Raw genomic sequence first — 18437 nt, 5'->3', positions numbered from 1 at the left:
GGACAGATAAGCCCAGAGCTACTGGGGGAGGGATTTGTGCATAGGAAGAGGCTGCCCAGAGGAAGCCTGCCAAGGGACAGTAGAGCCAGGAGTGGATAAGAGCAGAGATGGGTCTTGGTGACATCTATGGGGCTTTCTGATCCCACTCTGCCTGAAGGTGGACCCTAGACTTTTTTATTGCAAAAGCTAATGTTCCCCCTTTCACTTAACCTGCCTGACCTGGTCTTTCGATCCCATGTAACCAAGACTGGACTACACAATCTCACATGGTGTGTGGTACTTAGAATTAGGTTTAGTGATGAATTACAGAAAATCCATTGTAATGATTTTAATCTGTTTCTATGTGAAAGAATTCTGACGTGCACAGTCCAGGGCTGGGGTGAGAGCACTGTGGCATCAGGAACGCAGGCTCTTATCTTCCCAAGTACCATCTTAAAACATTGTTTCCTTCCTCAAAGTCATCTCATGGACCCAGATGGCCACGGGAGCTCCAACCATCATGTCCAAGTTCCAGGCAACAGAAGGAAGGAGGAACAGCCAGGGAGGGGTGCCTTGTTCCCACTCTGTCTGAGCCTCGGTTTCTTCCCTGCAAAGAGTAGGTAGAGCTGATCCCCTGGGTGATGAGCTGAGCCAGGGTCAGTTCAGCTGTAAATGGGCTAATAACTGTGGTCCCCTCCCCCCCAGTGTGTCACAGGACCACAGGACCAGTCAGGTGGCACTCAGTGGAGCCTTGTGTGGTGTTGGGTGGAGCCCCAGCCCCACAGCCAGCAGGAAAAGCAGAGCAGGCAGCAGAGGGGAGGTGAGAAAGTGCCACTTGGGCCCTGTGGTTCCCGCAGGTGGACCAGGACCTTTGGCCCTGTCAGACACAGCCTCTGCCTCAGCCTCATCCCTGGGCCTGCGCTGTCCTCAGCCTCCCAGGACTCGGGAAAACTGCTGTCCATCGAGCACTGCTCGGGGATCCCCGCCCGTGATCCCTGAGCCCTCCCAGCGTCCTGTGGGGGCTGCCTGTGCCCACTCCACAGCTGAGGAAACCAAGGCAGGGTCCAGAGAGTGGACAGGCTGCCTCCTGGACCCGAAGCCACGTGGTCTTCCCCAGGAGCCGGTGGGCCACCGCCTGTCTTCCGTCTCCCCACTCTAGAGCCAGTGGGTGTGTGCCCCCCCACCCCGCTGCTGCTCCTGCTGAGTCACCTGTCTGTCCCCTGGAGATGTAAACACCAAGCAGGCTCCAAGCAGCAGGTTGGGGCTGTCTAGTGAGGGTGACAGGGCGCTGGGTGTCACCCGGGGCATGCACGAGGCTGGCACCTGGCCCTGCAGATACCTCCCGGGCCTCCCGCTGTGGCCGATAGGGCCACCCTGCTTATCAGCCTCTGCCTGCCCACTCCCGGGCCTCAGCGGACAGTGGACTGCACCTCAGAGCCCAGCCGTGGGGGACCCCACCTGGCTGAGCGCCACACACCGCAGCAGCCCAGGGAAGCCAGCCAGAGACACGGGAAACGCCGTGTTCCCCAGGTCATGAAGCACGCTCCGGGGCGACTCCCAACTGGACACAGTGTGTTCCAGTAAGATGACCAAACAGGCAGTGACCAACACGAGTGTGGAGAGTCCGTAGCCGGACGAGGCGCTGGGCAGCCCAAGGAGGCGCTGGGCAACCACAGGGATCCTAGGCAGCCACAGGGGGTCCTGGGCAGGGGGACAGGGTGCTGGGCCGCCAGAGGGGGTTCTGGGCAGTGGGACAGGGTGCTAGGCCACCAGAGGGGGTCCTGGGCAATGGGACAGGGTGCTGGGCCACCAGAGGGGGTCCTGGGCAGTGGGACAGGGTGCTGGGCCACCAGAGGGGGTCCTGGGCAGTGGGACAGGGTGCTAGGCCACCAGAGGGGGTCCTGGGCAGGGGGACAGGGTGCTGGGCCACCAGAGGGGGTCCTGGGCAGTGGGACAGGGTGCTGGGCCACCAGAGGGGGTCCTGGGCAGTGGGAAGGGGCACTGGGCAGTAGGACCCGGGGCCTCACTCTGTTCTTAACCAGCTGAGAGCTGGAGCTGGACTGGGAGTCGGTGTGGGCTGTTGGTCACGTCACCACACTCGGGCAGCTTCTGTGTCCTGCATGTGCCCTTTTGTCCCCTGGGTTGAGCTGGGGCTGCCACTGCTGCTCCTCCAGCCACCAGGCTCCTGTCTCTGGTGTCTTGCTCCATCTTAAAGCACAGGGCGGCCTGTGCTGTCACCTCCATGACCCACGTGAACTGGCTCTGCCAGCCCCAGGTCCCCCTCCTCCCGTGTCCCTCGCCCCCCATCGCCCCAGCCCTGCCCTGAAGTCACCTTCAGAGAGCCTCAGGGACTCCTTGTCTGAGTGTCTCTCTGTGTCCTCAGGCTCTGACGCTCCCTTTCTGAGCCATGTCCCTCTGCTGCGGTCACTGGGATGGGGGACGGTCTGGCTGTCACTTGCTCCTCCTCCCCCCCCCGGGTGACACCCCTCCTGGAGGGCCCAGGGCTCCCCACGGCACAGCCCAGCTGGGGCAGGTCAGTGTGCCCCGGGTCGGCCCATCCCTGCCCTGGACAGTGCTATCCAGCTGGAGTGGGAGCTCTGTGGCCTCCAGGGAGGGGACGCTGCCAGGCCCAGTCCCCCATCCCGAGTCCAGGCTTCAGGCAATCCTGGACGAGCAGGGGGTGTGGCCGTGTCCCCCAGGGCAGCAGAACAGGAGCCTCAGAGAGGCAGCCTGAGCCCAGTGTCGTGGGGGAGCCTGCCCGGGCCACACAGCGAGTGGCGGAGAGCGGGACCCAGCCAGGGCCCGTGCCAACAGTGCGCTCCCGGCCTGCTGCTGGCAACCCTCTGGTGGCACCCCACTGGTGGCACGTCCCCAGGGGAGGGCCCCGGGGCCCTGAGGACAGCACTGTGGAAGGGCATGCACGTGGAGACGTCTGCCATGGAAGGAGCGTGGGAGCAGCGGGCGCTGCCGCCTGAGGGTGAGCGCCGGCTGCCAGCAGCCCCCACCTCGCTGTACTCAGCCTCCAGCCCCAGGCTGGGGGAGAGGGACCGCCATTGAGATACAGGTGTGTTTGATCAACTCCCCCATGGACTGGGCTACAGAGAACCCTCCTGCCATTAAGCCCTGGGCAGAGGGAGGCCGGAGGAAGGCTGTTAAGGAAGAAGGGGGGAGGGGGGGAAGGGGATGGGGAGGGGGGAGGGAGGGGGAAGGAGGAGGGAGGGGGAGGGACGGGGACCCCTCCCGGCAAAGCCAGCCTCGCCTGTGAGGTGGTCCCCTGGCAAGGGACAGTCACTCAGGGGCTTTGGATCAGCATTCCTGTGTTTGAATCTGCCTCCCTTTCCTTTCCAGCAGTGTGACCTTGGCAAGCCACTTGCCTTCTCTGACCCTCCGTTTCCTCATCAGTAAAGAGATACTACTACAACCTCATGGTGCCCCCTGGGACACAAAGCAGAGTGGGCACCTAGGGCCTGACGGAGGGAGAAGCATGGACCCGAGCCTCTTATGTTCTTGCTGCTGTGCCCAGCCTGCCCTGTCCCGAGAAAGTCCCCTCTTCATCAGTCCTGGATACCAGCATCCTCCCCATCTCCCCCCACCACTTCTAAAGATATCGGGGTCTCCCTGGACCAGCACCACCCCCGATGGCATCCGTCCCCTGCTCTCTGGCTCTAACCCCAGCTGGACTTGCGAAATCTGTGCAGACCCAGAGACGGCTACGGCAGGTCCAGAAGGGGCCTGGCATCGCCCAGAGCGGCTCTAGGTTCCGGCCACCCAGCCTAGATGTGGCCCTGCCTTTGCCGCAGGGACCCAGCTCCAGGGAAGGCCGGCCCTGGCATCTTGCCATGAGCCACTGTGCTTGGCTCCCCGGACTTTTCTTAGGTGCCCCCACCGCCTGCTTTTCCTTTGCTTTCCCTGGTTTCCTGAGCCGTGAAACAGCCCCTGCCCTGGGTCACTGGAGAGCCCACACTGGCTACCTCCAGAGCTCTGAGAGTTCAGGGTGACGACGATTTTTTGTTAATCCACTTAGGGCACCTGTTTTGGGGGGATGGGGCCCTGCCCCCTTCCCACTCCTCCGTGTGGCTCTGAGATTTCTCCCCAAGCCTGGCATGGGGCTGGTTTTTATTAACTTAAACTGGGTTTAATGGGTGACACTCACCGGATGCGGTGGTGCAGACCTGTAATCCCAGCAGCTCAGGAGGCTGAGGCAGGAGGATGGCAAGTCCAAAGCCAGCCTCAGCAACTTAGCGAGGCCCTAAGTAACTCAGCAAGACCCTGTCTCTAAATAAAATATTAAAAAGGCTAGGGGTGTGGCTCAGTGGTTAAGCACCCCTGGGTTCAATCCCTGGTACAAATAACTAAATAAAACTAACAGAGCAGAATCAAAGCAAACAGGAACAAGATGCCACTTCACACCCACCAGGATGGCTGGGACCAGTAAGTCCCACTCGCTGGGGATGACACAGAGACAGAAGCCCTCACCCACTGCTGGCAGGGATAGAGAACTGAAAACCGTCTGTCCGGAGCTTTAAGTGATTAGACACAGAACTGGCACACGACCCAGAAATTCTGCTCCTAAGAACACATGCCCGAGAAATGAAAACACATCCATCCCCAGCCTGGACTTCACTGTCCTGAGCTGCACTGTGCTTAACATCCCCATAGCAGAAACCACCCAAGGGGTACACTCAGTGTGGTGGGCCACAGGTGGAATATTATGTATCCATGAACAGGAACTTGGTACTGATAGCTGCTTCCATGCCAATGAGTCTTGGAGACACGTTGCCCAGTGAGAGAAGCCGGTCACAAAGCCTCTGGTAGGACTCCATTTGTGTGAAATGTCCAGAATAATCAAAGTCACAGAGTCAGAAGTAAAGGAAGTAGACGGGTAGAGTTGCTTAGGGCTGGGGCAGGTGGCTGCCGCCCACCAGGAGCTCCCTCCAAGCAGGCATCCGGAAGCCATGGGGCCAGAGCTCTGAGGACAAGGGGACTCTGCGAGAGAACACGTCAAAACTGGGGAGGGGAGGTCTGCAGGCCCTGCACTGCGACTCCCACCCTCTGTCCTCAACGGCGAGGCTCCTCCCCCTCCCCCTCCCCATCTGCACCCACAGTCCCCGCTCAGCTGGAATCCTGGGGCGGAAGCAGGGAGGTCAGGCACGGCCTGCATCTCGCCCTGGCGGGGGACATGGGCCCTGCTTGGCAGAGGCCACAGGAGCCAGGGGGGAGGCGGGTGGAGTCGGGGGTCCACCATGGGGCATCCCCAGGCCACACTGGGAGCCCCAGCCCCGTGTGAGCAGATAGAGCTGGTCAGCCCCCACCAGGCCTCTGCTGCCACTCCCCAGCCTCTGCTTCTGACCTCCGTGACACACACCTGCCCAGGTTCAGCCCTGGACAGGGCTGTGAGGGGCCCGTGGAGTCAGGGTGGGCTAGGCGGAGGGCTGGAGAGCGGGGACTTGGCACTGTGTTCTCATCTGTGTTCCTAGGGACACCCCAAACGTGGGTGGCTCTGTCCTTACAAAACCAGTGAAGACCAAGAGCCCATGCTGTGGGGCTCCCAGAGGCTGCAGTCTGGAGGCCAGTCCCCTCTAATCCCGCCGTCAGCCGCTGAGTCCCAGCCTGGGCCTTCCCTGAGCTGCATCCGCCCCTCCCGCCTGCAAGGATCCAGCAAGGAACCAGGGGCCCCTCCTGCCCCCAGGCTCTGGGCTTCCACCTGAGAGGAGGAGACTCAGGTGGCCTCTGGGAAGGGTCACTGCCAGCAGGTGGGAGGCTGAGGGCTGGGTGGTGGCTGGGTGGGTGGCAGGCCCCCTCCAGAAGGCCTCTGGGGGACAGTGGTGGGAGACCAGGAGGAGGAGGTCAGCCGTGGGAAGTCGGTGCTGGCCTGGGCGGGCGGGGAGCGCGGCAGCTGTGCGGGGGCCCTTTGCCTGCTGTGGCCCCCGGCCCCATGGCCAGCTGAGCCCAGCCCCAGAGTGCTGGCCCTGACGGCTGTCCTCAGAGCCGCTGAGCCTGGGGTGCTTTGTCAGGCAGCTTATGGTAAAACTGAAACAGACGGCAGAGAGATGCAAGAAAGAACCTTCTAGAATAAAGGAACAGTCAGAGGTTATAAAATGTTTTGGGGCCCAGCTTAGATGCACCCGAGGTCCAGAGACTGTTCCCTAAAACTTCATTTTTAGAGTTGATTCCTCCCCAGGCCTCCCTGAGCGACACGGGCCTTCAGCGCGGGGTCCCTGCTCCTGCTCAGGCCGTCGGGAGTGGGGCCAGGGTTTGGAAGCCTCTCCCCCTGGCCGGGGACTCGGGACGTGAGGTCTGGGCCCCTCCTGCAGATGGGTGAGCAGGGTCGTTCCGGGGGTGGTAGTGTTCACTTTGCCTCCCGCCTTCAGAGCTAGCCTGGGGACAGCGTGTGAGAGCATTGGGCGGGGCAGGTGCGGTGGTGGCCCTTCTCAACCTCTGACCCTGGTGAGCATCAGTGTGCTGTCAGCTCCAGGCCCCCGGGCACCCTGGGCTGCCGAGGAGCCACACCCTGGGCAAGGACAGCCTGCCAGAGCTGCTCTAGGACCAGGGGCACCTGACCTTGCAGCTCGGCCCTGCATGGCACAGGCCACGGGAGCCAGGGAGGAGGCGGGTGGGCGCCAGCCAGGGGAGGATGCGTGCAGAGCTTGTCACTTGTAGAGGGCGCCCAGGGTGCCTGCCTGGGGGGGTGGGCCTAGAAAGAAGGCCAGAGGGTGAGCCACAGGGAAGCTGGACCAGGGGAGCGGGGGAGGAGCCCCCTGGCTGGAGGGGACTGTGGCGGAAGGGCCAGCAGGCCTGGGGCGCCGCCTGGGGCTGGGCACAGGGAGGCGGCGGGGGCCACTGCGGGGCAGGAGGCCGGATTCTGCGAGCCGACTCGGTGCTCACAGGGCCTGTGGCCGCTGCGCACGTGGGTGACAGGCCAGGAGCCAGGGACAGGAGTTTGTGTGGAAGGTGGGTGGGACACAAGCTGGGAAGGGAGAGGGACTTGGTGGTTCAGAGCTTTCCCGCCTGAGCACCTGGAGCAGGAACGTGCCTCCGGGGGAACCGGGAGACCCACGTTCCCTCCTGATCTGTGGCCAAGCGCAGCTTCGGGTGGCCCGGGCACCTGGGCCCAGGGGGATGGGTGGCCTGGGACAGCACCAGGTGGTCAGCCAGGCCTGCTGCACCACTGCCAACCCCCGCCTCCCTCCAGGACTGGCCTGGAGACCCTCGGCAGGCTGCCTGGAAGCCGAGCTGTTCCCCACGCCCAGGGCCTGGCACCCAGAGGGCATGCGACCTGTGGGTTCCGAGGGCAGCATCTGCCACCCACTGACCCGCGTGGCTGGCTCTTCAGGGGAATGGCCTGGGCACTGGGGAGCCCAGCTGGGGCTCAGGCTGGCCTGGACTTGGCCTAGGGAAGGCCCGTGGGCCCTGCTGGGGAAGGGCTCCTCCTCTGGCAGGAGGGGCCGAGGCTGGCAGAGTGGGTGAGCAGGTGCCCCTGGAGTCTCCTGGAGGGCCCGACATTGCTGTGGGTGGACACACCGCGGCCTCCAGGGTCCTGGGGGACAGCTTCACTCCCCTTCAGGCCGCAGACTCCAATTTTGACCATATTTGCCGCAGAGCTGTGTGGCCCCCTGGGCCGTGGTATAAATAACAGTTATTTTCTCTGCCTCCCAGTGAAGCAGCCTCCAAGGAGCCCGCGGCTCCTGTGCACGGCACTGCAGTTTGGGGACATGGCCCTCTGCAGGAGGCTGTGTGGGGCTCCACTAGGCTGGGAGGGTTCTGGAAGTTTTGACTCATCTGTGGGATGCTGGGGACAAGGGTGTGGGTGTCCCCCTGCCCAGGGCAGCCTACAGAGTGCATCGTCGGCCTCCAGAAACTAAGGTGAGTCCGCCATCCTCCAGGGTGGGCCTTGACCTGGCCCTCTCCACCAGTGGTCCCCGAGGCTGCTGCCTGACCTCCTACCACTGTGCCCAGGTTTCTCCTGGGAGCCAGCCTCCTCGCTGCCAGCCTCCTCGCTCCCAGCCCCGAGGCTCGTGGGTCCGGCTCTACACTGGAGTAGGTGTGTGACCCTGAGCTGGTGAACAAGGACACTGCATGCTACCAGCCTCAGAGACTGGCTTAGGAATGGACACACGGCCCTGTCGGGACCACGGGACAGGCTCTTTCCACAGACATTCACCTGGAGCCTGCAGCCCGAAGCGGCTGGGATCACCTCCTGGAGGGTGAGCAAGGAGCAGCATAGGAGGCAGCCATAGAGGAGCAGAGAAACCAAGTCCTGAGAAGTGTTGAGGCTGCTGGATCCAGCTGTTCCTGAAGTGCATGCACCTAGGAGACGGCCAGTCATCTTTTTTCATTAGACTGGTGGACTGGTCCTGACTAAATCATGACCAAGACTGATATGTCACAGCGTTAGGCAGAACTCCATCATGACGTGCTCCAACCAGGTCCGCAGTTTGGGTGTCTCTCAAGCTCCGAGTCCTTAGCAAAGGTTCTGGGGAAGGATCCATTTACAGACCCATTGCTTCGGCAGGTCACGGTCCCCACAGGCCGCTCACCTTCCTTCTGATGCTTCCCACGTGATCCTTCAGAAAAGACCTCTCCATTCTCAGCCTCCCTCTTGCTGCCTCCAGCTGGAGAACACTCTTAAGGTCCATAACCTCAATCACATTTGCAAAGTCCCATTTGCCGTGTAACATATTCACAAGTTCCAGGAATTAGGACATAAATGTCTTGGGAGGCATTCTCCACACCATTGCAGTCTGACTTGGGCTTTCTGTCATCTGCAATAGAAAGGCTTTTGACTGGTTTGCTCTTTCTGGAGATTGGGTGGACTTGATGGGTTCATATAGTTGAAGTCTAGCATCAGGAGTGGCTGGATCCAGCAGCTCAAACACTATCTTAAGGACTGGATTCTCACCATTTCTCGCCTATTGTGTTGTTTTGGGACTTGGGCTCCACGGATGGCCCCTAGCTTCCACCCTCTGGATTAGTCTACAGAAAAGAAGATGTGCCCCTTTCCATTGGGCCCTAAAACAAAGTTAATCTCCTTTTTTCTTGCAGGAAAGTCTATTTCTGTTCTTAAACTCCTCACCTGGGTCAGACTCTGATGCTCCCCTTGATAGACTCAGAATCACTAAGTATTTCCCCGAGTGACTACGTTGAGCCCAAGCCCTTTGTTCCTGCTGTATGCGGGTGACAGCCCGGAGGGGGCAGTGGGAGAAGTGGGTGTGGCCACGGTGGGGCCTGTGAAGGAGGGGCGACCGGCGGGGCCAGTGGGCGGGGCCGCACTGGGGCCACCTACCTTGGAAGAGCTGGCGGGAGGCGGCAGCCTGTGTCCACCCCTGGAGCGAGACCCCCTGGGCCCGGAGGAGGTGGGAGCAGAGGCCGAGCTGGGGCGCGTGCTCTCCCGCCGCCCTGCGAGACGGAAACCCGCGGAGGCTGTGGACAAGCAAAGTTCTGGGGTTTGGGCGCTCCCCCGGGAGCCGCCAGCACGCAGGGTCACACGTGCAGTGGGTGGCTGTCACTTCCTCCCGGCCTCCGGGAACAGCGCCGCCGCCTTGAGGTTTCCACCTGCACCGGCTCCGTGCCCGCTGCCCCGCCCCGCGGAGGGACCCGTTGTTCTTTGGAGGAGCCGGGTTGCCGGGTCCGCTCGGGGTGGCCAGGGTGGACAGTCCCCACTGGGGCGGGCCCCTTCACGCCTTCTCGCCGGTCCCAGAGCCCCGCTGTCCCCTCCTGCTGCTCAGGGACTGGCCGGCTCCCTGTCCTGCGGGTGCCCGCCGCAGTGGGCATCAGGTGCTGTGGGTGCGTTTCTCCTCCCCAAGCCCAGCTCCCCGCTGGCGGCAGAGGTTTGTGCCCTGCGCCCAGCGGGGTCTGTCCTTAGCACAAGCACAGCTGGCTCTTCCTGCTTGGTGCGGGGCTCCGGGATCAGTGGGTGTGCCTTCCTGCCTGTCCCCTGGGAGGGGGCGGGACTCCTGGTCAGTGGGCTGAATGCCTGGCAGGATGGCTGGTCAGTGTGGCCAGGCTCCCCAGCGGGCACCTGCCCTCACCTTATGGCCCTGCTCAGGGGGGCACATGGGGGCAGGGGGCATCACTTGCTTGATTCTTCCCCCCAGTTTGTGATCCAGCTGGACCTCGGCTCTGGATGGTTTCCCTGTCATTTCCCGGGCCACATATGTCCCATGCCAGCCTGGGAGAGAGTTGTGGGGGTCCCCCTCCCCCCAGCTTTGCTCTCTCCTGCTGGTGCCTGCACCCTCACTAGGACCTGGTGCCTGCTCAAGGTCTGCCTGCTCTGGACTGGAGAGGTGGGAGGGGGTCCCCATGACCCCTCTCCATCTGCCTCACCTCTCCTGTCCCTGCCCTCCTTCCTCTTCCTCTTCCCTGCCCTCCTCAAGGAGAAGGACCCTGGGCAGGAATGGGGACAGGAGCCTGTGGGGTGGGTGGAGTAGAGACTGGGCAAGAGTGGGTCCTGCTGTGGGGTGAGGGCTGCCTTACAGCCCCACCAGCCCCACCCTCCCCCTCCAGATAAGCCCAGCCCCGCGTCCCCTCATCCCCCACCGAGCTCCTGCCCAGTGCAGGGTCCTGGTGGGAAAGCCAGAGCGCACGGTCCCTGCTGGAGTGACTAATTCAGCCTGATTCGGGCCACAGCCAGTGCTCGCCCTCCTGGCTGTGCTGTCCCCACCGGCTGGGCACTCCTCTCCCCCACCTGCTGCAGGCCTCCCTCCTTGCCCAGGGCTCCTGCTGGCTCCAGGCAGCACCCTTCCCTTCTCTCTCCTCTGGGGCTCTGGTCACATTCACACTGCCGTCCCTCGTGTGCCCCTACCTGATACAGCGATACCACTCATATGTCCATCACTGCGGGCCCCCTGGATGCCAAAGCTTGGGGTGGGCATCTGCCTGCCATTTGCCGCCCTCCGCCCTCTGCCCTCTGCCTTCTGCCCTCTGCCCAGGACCTAGAGAAGAGCCTGCCACCTGCTCACTGCTCGGCAGGTGTCCCTGAGCACTGCACCCCGTCAGCTCCTGGCTGTGGGTTGACCTCCTGCTGCGGGGGACAGATCTGGCTTTTGTGGGGCAAATTTGGGCCCCATCTTTAAGAACCTGGAGATGGAGTTCTGTACAAAGCCAGCCTCGGGCCTTGTGCCTCAGCTGAAGGTAAACCTGCTCCAGCTGAATGGAACCACGTCCAGGGACGGAACCACCTGCAGAGGAGCCGGCTGCAGGCGTGGGGAAAATGGCGGGAGGGTCTGCACCTCAGCTTGGCGGGGATCGGCAGGGATCGAGGAGTGCTACAGAACCTGGGGCCCAGCTAGGAAGTGACGTGAGAGACACGTGTGGCCCTGCTTTCCCAGGGATCTGGGAAGAGAGCCCAGAGAGATGACCGGTTCCAGCAGGACCAAACCCTCTGCCAGCCGGTGCTTTCCCACTCGTTGCTGGCCCCCCACACCCCCTGTTGGCCACCAGGAATGTGTCACCACAGTCTTGGGGTCCCTGGGAAGGCTCCTCAGGCCTGGCTGGAAGCTTCCTTCCTCCCCCGGGCCCTGGGTGGGAACCTGCCCTCCTGCAGCCACCGCCAGCCCCTTGCTTCCCAGATGAGGCCGGGACAGGCTCCTGGGCCTGGGCCAGCAAGCTGGTGCTGCCCTCGGTGACTTGAGGACACAGGCCTGGATCCAGCTGCTGCACAGACTGCTCCTCCACCAGCTGCCGAAACCCTGTCCCTGGGGAAGGGTGCCCTGGTCCCAGCCTGCCTGGGATCCGGGCAGCCCTCTTCGGGGCGGGTGGAGCCAGTGCCTGTGACCCCTGGCTGGGGGAGAAAACCACGGCCCAGGTGGGTGCCTGACGTGCCAGGACCACTCAGCTACACCCTGGCCTAGCCGCCACCAGAGCCCATGTCTCTCTGCTCTAGAAACTGCTGGGAACAAGGCCTGTCCTCTTGAGTGGTGCCGGCACTGGCCCTGGGTGTGGTGGGCACCACCAGCTTCATGCTGGACCAGTGGCTGAGGTGCACGTAGGAGCCCCCTCCCCTGTGAGGTGGGCCAGGGGGAGGCACTGCTCATGCCTCTGCATGGTTCTGGTATCCTGCATAGCTGGGTGTCCATGAAGTGCATCTGGAGTGAACTGAATAAACAGGTGCCCAAGCTTTGCACTGTAGCTTCTTCCCAGATCAGTGCCCAGGCCAAGCACAGGGCCTGGCCCCCAGGGGGGTGCTGGAAAGTTCTCTGAGATTCATGGTGACTTATCACAGACCTTGCCTTCAAGCCAGTAAGCCTGGGGTTTCCTGGCTTGTGGGGGCCTCTCCTTCTGGCTTCCCAGCTCTCCAGGGCCCTCTGTGGCTCTTCCCTGCCTCAGGGCCTTTGCTTTCGCTGCCCCCCTCTGGACATCTCCTGGGCTGGCTGCTCTCCTCCCCAAAGGTGGCTTCAGCTCAGGCACCTGCAGAGGCTTCCCGGGCTGCCCTCAGTATGGCGCTCAGAGCTCCCTCTGCCTCTCCCAAACACCTCCCCAGGGCTCCCTCTGCCTCTCCCAAACACCTCCCCGGCTTGTTGGGGCTCTTTATTTCTTTTCTTGAGTTTTGCTTCCAAGGCCTTCAGAATGGAGGAGGGAGGGAGGGGCCCAGATGCCCAGAGAAAAACCAAGAGGAAGGAGAAAGCAGAGAGGGAGGGAGGGCGGGAGGGAGAGAGAGAGATGAAGAAATGGAGAGACCAGAGGCAGAGACAGGAACAGAAACTGAAAGGGAAAGGGAGGAAATGGAGAAAGAGTGGTGGGAGCAGAGCGAGGGGAGGAGGAGGCGGCTGCTGGTCTCCCTCGGGGAGTGGGGACTGGTCGGGGTTGATGGTGGTGGCCGGTGGCCGTGGTGCAGCCTTGGCCTGCGCTGGAAGGTGGAGTGTGCAGGCCTTGGGGAAGGTCTCCTTGGGAAGCCCAGGAGCACGGAGCACCCCAGATGGAGTCCGGCTAAGGCAGATCCGCCACGTGCCCTCGCTCTGCAGCCGGTCAAGGCCACGAGAGACAGGAACGATGGGAACCGTCCCTGGTGTGATGCGGGATCCTGGAGCAGAGGGCAAGGTGTAATAGGGCCGTGTGGCCTGGCGAGCTCTTCCATGCACCGGCCCCTCGGTGTCTGCAGACAAACCTTGCAAGGTCCCCGCCCTGTGTTTGAGGAGGAAGAAGGCACCCCACACCTGGCTTCCCTGTGCCAAGAGGAAAGGGGCCCACCAAAGGGGACACTTCCTGTGGCCCCTGCGGGCACGTGCCTCTGCCCCCTTCTCCTGGCACCGGCCTGTGCAGGCACACAGGGGCTCAGCTGGTGGGGGGGTTCCTGGGCGCCTCCTGCGGGGGGGGGGGTGGCGTCCATCCTCCCAAAGTGAAGGACACAGGAACCTAACCCCCTGCCACCTGTGGTGTGTTAGGAGATTCTTCTCACGTTTGTCACAAAGCTCGCTCTCTCTCTCTCTCTCTCTCTCTCTCTCTCTCTCTCTCTCTCTCTCTCAAAATTCTTCAAGAAATAAAAGGCGATGCATGCACATGCCTGCCGCCACTGCCTGCTGGGGCTGCACTGCCTGCTGGGTCTGCACTCCCGAGTTGGCAGCTCTGTGGGCACCACCCTGTGGGCACCACCCTGTGGGCACCGTTAGCCAGCTTGTGCCGTCGCAGGGCTTCCATTTTCCACCGACAACACATTGGGGTGCCCAGATGAGGGTTGAGGGTGGGACCTGCCGTGGAGGGAGCAGCCCACAGGCCTCTGTCCTGCACCGCCCGCCCTGGTGCCTTCAAGTGGAAACCCCCGAGGACCCCAAGAGAGAGCAGGTGGGCGAGGGGGAGGAGGGCGGGGGTGCCCTGGGAGGCGCAATCTGCCACTGTCCTAGGGATCCCCAGGCTCCTCCCACAGGAGTCCTGGTCACCAGGGCTCGGTCGGCCATGGTGTGTGGCCTGAGCCCCAGGGGTGCTCAGAAGGGCCCTGAACTTGGGTGATGCTCTCCTGGCCCCGTCCTGAAACCCTTAGTGACTCTCCAGTGAGGGACTGTGCGTCCCCTTGTCCTCAGACCTCACAAAGCCACCGCCAATACCCAGAGAGCCCTTGCCCTGGGCTGGCCCGTCCTGGAGCCTCTCCCTGCACCATCTGTGAGAGGCGCCTGGCCGTCACCCACCTGACTCAGGCGGGACACTGAGGCTTGGGAGCGGGCTCCTGCCTCAGGCCCCACCTGCGTGGACCGTCAAATCTGGCCCACCCCCATTCTCTCAAAACTAAGATCAGAGAGGACTCGCTGGGGGGGACCCTGCAGAGCCAGGGTCCCAGCTGTCCCAGCCAGGACCAAGGCCACAGTCTGTGATTGCAGAGGCCCGCGGGCCTGGCGGAACTCCTAGCGACACCTTCGTCTCCCCTGGGGCTGAGGGACCTGTCTCAGGCAGGGGTGAAGAGAGCCGCTGCTTCCTGTCACCAGAGACGAGGCTGGCCCCCTCAGGACCTGCCTCTATATTTAGATCTGGTTCCCAGGCGGGGTGTGGCTGGCCTGCGGCTGCTTCCGCCCCAGGAGGGAAGTTTCCTCCTGTCTCCCCAGCCCTGGGGCCAGCAGGGCCACTGAACAGGGTCCCTGGCTTCCCTGTGGCCACCCTGCAGCCACGTGGGTGGGCAGGAAAACCCTGGTTCTCCCAGGGCTGCTGAGTGTCCCCTGAGCCCCAGGCCAGACAGGGCCCCTGGCCGCATGGGGCTGCGCGGTGGTGATCTGAGGTTCGCCCTGGTGTCACGCCCTGGTGTCACGCGAGGAGAAGCAGGGCCTGGCCAGCTGGAGGTGGTCTGCAATGGTCCAGAGCAGTGGCCCTGCCCTGGAGGCCCTTCCTCTCTCCAGGGGACTTGGGCAGTGTGGAGGAGGAGCCACCAGCATCCAGCAGGGAGGCCAGGGGCCGGAGCTTGGTCCAGGGGAGCGGGGAGGTGACCAGGGGGTGGTGTGCGAGAGGGGGGTGGGGACCTGGGTGGGTCCTGAAGGGAAGCTGCAGCCAGGACAGGGGACTGCCGGGAAGGAGGGTGAGGGGTGAGCTTGGCAAGAGGTGACAGTGAGCAGGGGCTTTGTGACCAGCGACCCCCGGGAAGACCCAGAGACCACTGTAGAGGAGGGAGCTCTGTGGTGGGGCGGGGACAGCTTCTGCATCTGAGACCCAGCACCGGGCAGCGTGGACGGCAGAGGCGGGCATGTGGGCAAAGGGGAAGGGGGCTGGCCAGGGGCTGCAGGGCTCCCCAGGAGGGGCCAGGAAGAGAGGCAGCAAGAGCCCCGCACAGGACACCAGAGGCCGCACTGGTCTGACCTGGCTGCTCACTGGCCGCCGGGACTTAGAAGAAATCAGTTTTGAGGCTCCGCCTCCACCCCGTGTAGTAGGTCCAGGCTGCCTCTGAGCCCAAGGGCTTCGGGCAGGGCCAGAGGAGGGGTGTGGAGCCCCAGGCGTGTGCAGGACGGATAAGTGACTTGGCATTCTGCTGACTGTCCTGGGGCACCCCAGGGCGGCGAGCCTGAGTTCAAGGACAGGAGACTCTGAGGCCCGGCAGGGATCCCACCCACTGGGGTTCCAGCCCCCTGCTCAGTGGCGCCCCTTGTGGTAGCCAGAAGCCACGCGGCCGTGGTGGAGAAGGCTGGGGGTCCTTGATGGATTCAAAGTGAGATAGAGGCCAGAGGGGGGTCCTGGGCTCTCTGTGATGTAGACCGCAGACACCAAGCGTCCAGGGAGGAGGCACGGTCACCGGGACCCCAGGTTGCCGGTCCATGGACTCGGCAGGGCCTCCCAGGACAGCCTGGTGGGGGCGGTCGCTGACTCGGGGAGGGGCGGACGGGCTGTCTTGGCGCCTGACTTGCTGGCTGCTCAGGAACAGAAGCAATTCCTTTGGTCCCGCCTGTCCTTGTCCCGGGTCTTGGGGCACTGTGGTTTGTCTGGTGCAGGCACCCTGACCCCAAGACAGCGTCGCCCAGGTGGCAGGCGCTGGAGAAGCTCAGGTGCAGGGAAGGCCTTCCACCGCTTCCAGGCTTCGGACCCCTCCCTTCCTGCTCAGAAGGCCCTCGGGGGGGCCCTGCCAGCTGTCAGCCTGAGGGACCATCCCAGAGACCACACGAGGAACAATCCAAGGAGCTGGACTCGGGGCTCACCCACAAAGAAACAGAGACAATCAACAGTTGCCCAGGGACACACAGCCTGGCAGGCAAAGAAAGAAATGCAGACCAAGGCCCTCCCTGGTGCCCGGCGGTCAGTCGGAGGAAAACATAGATCCCAGAGGGAGAGCAGGCTGACTTGAAGATGTCTCTCTGCATAAGAGCAGCACTAGGACATTGTCACCTCCAGGCCAGAGTGGGGCCACATAGCCTCAGGGAGAGTTCCCCGTGTCACTGAGAAGTGGCAGGAGGAAGAAATCAGAAGCCCAGATGCCCCGGGAGTCCTCAGTGCCCACGCGGTGGGAAGTGCTTAACTCTGTTCCCACCGTTTGTAGATTGTGTCCTTGCCGAGTGACCAGGTGACATATGGAGTCCAGCCCTTCCTCCTCTGCCACTCAGGTGAAGGTGGCAGGGCCGGGTTAAAGCCCAGGCAGCCCCACCTGCAGCCTGGCGCTGTTCCCTCCCCGCTGTTCCTGGGTAACCTGAAGGAGTTGTCCCCTGAAGAGGAGGTGACAAGCAGCCCCGTGGGTGTGTGGCCTCCAGGATGCAACCTCAGAGGAAAGGGCTTCTTTCCCTCTGCCTGGCAGTGAGTGCAGGCCGGCCGCCCGGCAGGCATGCCCTGTCCTGTGGTCTGGAATGTGGACTCGCCACGGGAGACCTGCAGACCCGGCTCTGGACCTGGGCAGTGCGCTCTCTCTTTGCTCAAGGACTGAGCCCTCAGCCTGCGGCTGCCTGAGTGGGAGCTGGCCGCTGGCCTGCTGCCCCAGCTCTCAGGGCTTCCCTCTGGCCGGAGTCCCAGGGCCCTCGAGGGGGTGAGTGCTGCAGGGAGAGAGGCCGCTCCAGCACCTGAGGGAGGCCCGGAGGCCACAGTGGTGAGTTCTGAAGATGCCCTACTCGGGCCAGAGCTTGGGGATAGCTGGCTCCTGAGAAGGGGCAGAGGGGACCACCCTGCGGCACAAAGGGTGATGGGAACTCTCAGGGGCACGTGACCCGGGTCTTGGGAACGCTCCTCCCCATCTCTGAAGGACAGGGCTGGCCCCCAGGCAGGCAGGGACCCCAGGATGCTCCCGTGGGACCAGGAGAAGCTGCTTCTTCCAATGACTTCTCTATTCTTGGGCTGGGCCAGCTTGGCGGCCAGGGTCTTTGGTACTGGCCGACACCTGCTTGTCCCTGTATTGCCAGGTCTCTGGCCCACGGTGGGGACAGGCCGGGTCCTGCCATGGGATTCAGCGATGCTGCCACTGCAGGGGGCCTCTCTCCACTGCCGTGAGGGAGCGTGTCCTGCCGCCAGCGATGCTCTTCTCCAGGTGTGGGCGCTGGGGCTTCCTTTCAAAATCGACATGTTTAACTAGGAACAGAGACAAGGCGATCCATGTTAAAGAAAAATGTACAGCAGAGGACCGACGGGACGGAGCGCGTCACTGTCACAGGGGAAGGTCTGCAGCTGGGAGTCACACCAGGGCCCTCCTGGGACGCTGGCGAGGGGGCTCCAGACCTGGGGGTGTCCCAGCCCCGCTCCCCGTGCTGCTCGCCCCCCCCTCCCCTGCTCCCCCTCCCCTCTCCCCAGGGCAGTGGGGGACGCAGCCCGGGTCCTTCTCTCTGGAGGCTTCCCTGGCCTGCCCTGGTGGGGCCGCTCCAGCTCCCAGGCTTCCTTGCTCCTCTGCCCTGTCACTTCCCCGGGGCAGAAGTTCCTACCGGGCTGCTCCACAGTCACCTGAGGGGCTCCTTCCAGGGCTTCCCGAGGAGCTGCTCCACCAGGTAGCTGACCCTGGGCCCGGCGCCCTGCGGAGGCTCCCGGTTGTTCTGATGAGCGTCCAGGGTGGGGCAGCCCCTGGTCGGACCTCTGCTCTCACCGCGTGGCCCTGCTGCTCCTCTTGCCACGTGCATGGTCACCCGCTGGCCCGCTCTCCTTCACGTGGCTGCCGGGTTCGAGGGCTCTGACTGGCCTGGGGTATGGACCTCCAATTCTGCCCCTGGGAGGTGATGTTTCAGGTCCACGGATCTCACTTGAAATGGAAGGGGCAGATCGGGGGCAGCAGGCCCCGGTGGACTTTTTCCACTTTGGGGGCTGCGGGGCCTGCCAGACCCCACTTGTCCACTGTCCCAGGAGGCGGCCTGTGAGTCAGCTGTTTGCCCTAGGAACTGAACTCACACTTTCAGGTGCTGGACATGTTTGGCCCACAGGTCAGTGACCCCAGTACAGACTACTGTTCCTGTGGTGGCACTAGGGGACACCATCCCAGGCCTCTGTAGCCCCCTGCAACAGACCACCGACTTCTCTGAGATGCCGGCAAGCTACTGAGGATCAGAAAGGACCAGTCACTTGCCCCAGGTCACACAGCCAGCCAGGGCCAA

The 18437-nt window shown here is 63.1% G+C and overlaps 1 long non-coding RNA gene across 1 annotated transcript; it reads right to left on the bottom strand.

Annotated features, from left to right (window-relative positions):
* Positions 1-267: 267 nt before the first annotated feature.
* LOC144378152 (uncharacterized) lies at positions 268-10460 on the bottom strand. The gene is made up of 3 exons (XR_013439761.1): positions 9263-10460; positions 2312-8741; positions 268-2187 (listed from the first exon to the last, which is right to left on the bottom strand). It is a non-coding gene; the product is annotated as an uncharacterized LOC144378152 (long non-coding RNA).
* Positions 10461-18437: the final 7977 nt, after the last annotated feature.

The sequence above is a fragment of the Ictidomys tridecemlineatus genome, chromosome 5 (genome assembly GCF_052094955.1).
Source record: "Ictidomys tridecemlineatus isolate mIctTri1 chromosome 5, mIctTri1.hap1, whole genome shotgun sequence".
In the NCBI taxonomy this organism is placed as follows: Eukaryota; Metazoa; Chordata; class Mammalia; order Rodentia; family Sciuridae; genus Ictidomys; species Ictidomys tridecemlineatus.
The sequence above is the reverse complement of the archived record's forward strand: the minus strand, read 5'-3'. Positions and strand labels throughout refer to the sequence as shown.